Below are 5,006 nucleotides of genomic sequence, written 5' to 3'. Positions count from 1 at the left end.
ATCTTTGTTTTATTCCATGTGTAACTCTGTGTTGTTGTATGTGTCGAACTGCTTTGCTTTATCTTGGCCAGGTCGCAATTGTAAATGAGAACTTGTTCTCAACTTACCTACCTGGTTAAATAAAGGTGAAATAAATAAAATAAATAAATAAGTGGATGTAAACTTCTGACTTCAACTGTATGTTGATCCGGCCTATGTGCTCATAGCCGGTGCTTGGCTTGGGCCAGAACACACTGGTACTGAGTAGTAACTACGAGCACCTCAAATAAAACATTTGACGGCTTGAATACTGGTAAGGTACCTCTTATAGAATAATGGCTTAATTACGGCATTTCCCACCACCTGTTTTCCCATCCACTTCAAGCACTGATCATAGCCTCATAGTCCCGCGCTCTTTTGGATCATGTTGTCAGTGACGTGAAGAATACACAAGTTGCTGTTACCATCCCTTTTCTATTAATGATAAAAAGGTACGATCCCCCCCCCACACACACACAGTTACCTCATCACGTTGTTTGTTGGCAGTATGATAGTATACAAACTGGCATGAATGTATACCAGGATTACCTGTGTGTGACTTGGTCAAGAATGTGTCAACCTGGGTGGCTTGCACTTCTTGTTCCAAAGTCAACAGGCGACACTTGATCGGAAGATCTTGCTTCAGGTTCGGGGGCCACAGTTGACTTTCTAGGTCAAAGGCCACTCATCATCATCACGAGGCTACGGCTCTGTTATACATGAATGCGTGTGTATTCACACAGAATACATGTGTATTCACACAGGAAAACTACCTCTGTACATGTACCAATTGCCACTTTAATTAATATTCTAGTAACACATTTGACCTAAAACCCACAATACCCATTATATTGAATTGATTAATAATGCACAAGCTCTGCCTGTTACCGTACGTAGGTATGCCAGAACTGTTTGATCACATTCAGTACAAGGTGAAGCTAGCCTCTGTTCCAGAACATCAGTTCTGCTCTGTTGCTTATCACCGATTAGGCCAACAGATTGATCTATAAATACAACAACTCATTATGGGTTTTCTAGGTCAGTGTGATCAGTTGCTGTGCAAAATCGGCGATCGGAGATAAAAGCGATAAAATTGATGCTCTCAACATGGCGTCTGTGTTGATTTTCTCACAAAGATGATCTCCACATGCTAAATAACCGCTAGCCTTTTGCGTCGCTAGGTAACCTGAGGTCACCGTCACAGGTTCTGTCACTCTCCTCATCTCCTACCTGGCCCTACCCCAGACCATAATCACAGCCAACTACCCACAGTAAATCTCACAGCCAACTACCCACAGTAAATATCACAGCCAACTACCCACAGTAAATATCACAGACAACTACCCACAGTAAATACCACAGCCAACTACCCACAGTAAATACCACAGACAACTACCCACAGTAAATATCACAGACAACTACCCACAGTAAATATCACAGCCAACTACCCACAGTAAATATCACAGCCAACTACCCACAGTAAATATCACAGCCAACTACCCACAGTAAATATCACAGCCAACTACCCACAGTAAATATCACAGCCAACTACCCACAGTAAATATCACAGCCAACTACCCACAGTAAATATCACAGCCAACTACCCACAGTAAATATCACAGCCAACTACCCACAGTAAATCTCACAGCCAACTACCCACAGTAAATATCACAGCCAACTACCCACAGTAAATCTCACAGCCAACTACCCACAGTAAATATCACAGCCAACTACCCACAGTAAATATCACAGCCAACTACCCACAGTAAATATCACAGCCAACTACCCACAGTAAATATCACAGCCAACTACCCACAGTAAATATCACAGCCAACTACCCACAGTAAATATCACAGCCAACTACCCACAGTAAATATCACAGCCAACTACCCACAGTAAATATCACAGCCAACTACCCACAGTAAATATCACAGCCAACTACCCACAGTAAATATCACAGCCAACTACCCACAGTAAATATCACAGCCAACTACCCACAGTAAATATCACAGCCAACTACCCACAGTAAATATCACAGCCAACTACCCACAGTAAATATCACAGCCAACTACCCACAGTAAATATCACAGCCAACTACCCACAGTAAATATCACAGCCAACTACCCACAGTAAATATCACAGCCAACTACCCACAGTAAATATCACAGCCAACTACCCACAGTAAAGATCACAGCCAAATACCCACAGTAAATATCACAGCCAACTACCCACAGTAAATATCACAGACAACTACCCACAGTAAATACCACAGCCAACTACCCACAGTAAATACCACAGCCAACTACCCACAGTAAATATCACAGCCAACTACCCACAGTAAATACCACAGCCAACTACCCACAGTAAATATCACAGCCAACTACCCACAGTAAATATCACAGCCAACTACCCACAGTAAAGATCACAGCCAAATACCCACAGTAAATATCACAGACAACTACCCAGAAAGAACAGTCTATACCTTGAGTGACTGGAGTCTTTGACAATTTTTTGGGCCTTCCTCTGACACCGCCTAGTAAATAGGTCCTGGATGGCAAGAAGCTAGGCCCCAGTGATGTACTGGGCCGTACGCACTACCCTCTGTAGAGCCTTACAGTCAGATTCCGAGCAGTTGCCATACCAGGCGGTGATGCAACCTGTCAGGATGCTCTCGATGGTGCAGCTGTAGAACATTTTGAGGATCTGGGGACCCATGACAAATCTTTTCAGTCTCCTGAGGGGGAAAAGGTGTTGTCATGCCCTTTTCACGACTGTCTTGGTGTGTTTGGACCATGATACTTCCTTGGTGATGTGGACACCAAGGAATTTGAAACTCTCAACCCACTCCACTACAGCCCCATCGATGTTAATGGGGGTCTTTTCCTGTAGTCCACGATCAGCTCCTTTCTCTTGCTCAAATTGAGGGAGAGGTTGTTGTCCTGGCACCACAATGCCAGGTCTCTGACCTCCTCCCTATAGGCTGTCTCATCATTGTCGGTGATCAGGCCTACCACTGTTGTGTCATCAGCAAACTTAATGGTGTTGGGAGAAATATTAGAGCTGGCTGATCTGTTGAGATAAAGGTTGCTTTCCTGCAACTTGGTTATGCTACTGTGTGTTTGTGCCGTGAAAAACTTAAACACACATTGAAAAGCGAGTTGGCTTCAGCTGTTCTAACACAACAGAGGCATTGCAGTGCCACTCGTAGTACAGGTTATACCAAGAGATGCATGTGTAACGGATGTGAAACGGCTAGCTAGTTAGCGGTGGTGCGCGCTAAATAGCGTTTCAATCGGTGACGTCACTTGCTCTGAGACCTTGAAGTAGTGGTTCCCCTTGGGCCGTGGCTTTTGTGGAGCGATGGGTAACGATGCTTCGTGGGTGACTGTTGTTGATGTGTGCAGAGGGTCCCTGGTTCGCGCCCGGGTATGGGCGAGGGGACAGTCAAAAGTTATACTGTTACACATGAATATGCAGGCTAAAGTGTTGGTCATATTGGATTCAGAATGAAATGTATTCACACCAAAACAGTCGTTATGGGCATGAGTGTTGTACACGAAATAAAATACAAAATAAAGATGTTTTACACATCATTTAACCTCCATCAAATGGTATTATAGCAGCCATATTGGATTTTGGACGCCATCTTGGATTTCAGGCTAAATCCAGGGTGGCCCAACTTGTTTTCCTTAGAGCCAATTTAAAATAGTCACAACATCAAAAGACGTGTGTGTAGCTATCCATTTTTTTTCTTCACATAGCACCATACAGCACTGAATGAGAGGACATTTAGACTTGGCAAGTTTTCTATTAACTATTCATAAGTCTATATTTCCGAGATGCATTAAGATATCCTAATGCTGTTCGTTTGTGTTTGTATGTTGGGTAGACAATTTAACTACTTGTATTCCACATTTTAGCAATATCAAAGATCGCAATGGGGTTACATGCGACTCATCGCCCTCAGCCAGATATTCTGCATTGTTTGAGTTTAGGGGGTGTGTCATCATATCTTTCAATTCAACCACTTTTGCAGTAAAATATGTTTACACAGCCATCCCATTTCATAAATGGGAGACATTAGAGATGTGAAGAAAAAAACATGGTTCTGTTTCGTTCTACCTCGGGTAGAGGTATTTAAAAAATAAAATAAATACCTTTTTGAGGATTGATCACTAGCCTATATGTGACTTGTATGTATCGAACCTATGCGCAAAGATCAAGTAATAGTCTATAATAGTCTACAAAATCATTGAAAAGTATTTGATGACATCATATCAGTGCCCCGATCAGGGCATTGGGGCTATTCTGTAGAGTTCTAATTCACGGTCACATTTCGCACTGCCCTAGTTTTGAAGACTGTTTACCAGAAATACCATGTCTCTCTCAACCACCCAGCCAGCCGCGTGATTTTCGAGTTGGGTTGGGAGAACATTCATCAGCACGGTGCTAGTCTTGCAGAGAGGCACGTTGCTTTGTGCATGGAAATCTTTCCAGCAGCTGCAAATAATTGTATAGCGGCGCACGTGCAAAAAGAAACAAATTACAATGCCACTGTTTTTACGGTCCCAGTTTACTACTCAGTATACGAAGCTTTATCAGTAAATGATTTATTACAGGATTGCATTCAACAGGATTAATAACAGTTGTATTTTCTTTGTTGATGATGTTGTGTACACTGACAGTTTGGTCCCTAGAAGTACAGTGAGAGCACTGGGCAGCCATTGTAAATAATAATTTGTTCTTAAACCGACTTGGCTAGTTAATAATGGTTACATGTTTTTATTTATTTTTTATCTACAAGTCTGTTTTGAGTTTCGGAGAGCATGCACGATGCAACGTGCGAGTTGAGCATAGCAGAGTCCCGTGTGGCAAGCGCCGCTCTCCTCGACCAATGGGAGCATTCCTGGGTGTAACTGGGCAGGGTATTTGCTAACGGGGAGCCAATGAGTTTGTTCAATAGAAAAAACCGTGGGACCGATACAGGG

Source organism: Oncorhynchus keta, chromosome 13, assembly GCF_023373465.1.
Source record: "Oncorhynchus keta strain PuntledgeMale-10-30-2019 chromosome 13, Oket_V2, whole genome shotgun sequence".
Classification (NCBI taxonomy): domain Eukaryota; kingdom Metazoa; phylum Chordata; class Actinopteri; order Salmoniformes; family Salmonidae; genus Oncorhynchus; species Oncorhynchus keta.
Note: the sequence above shows the minus strand (reverse complement) of the source record.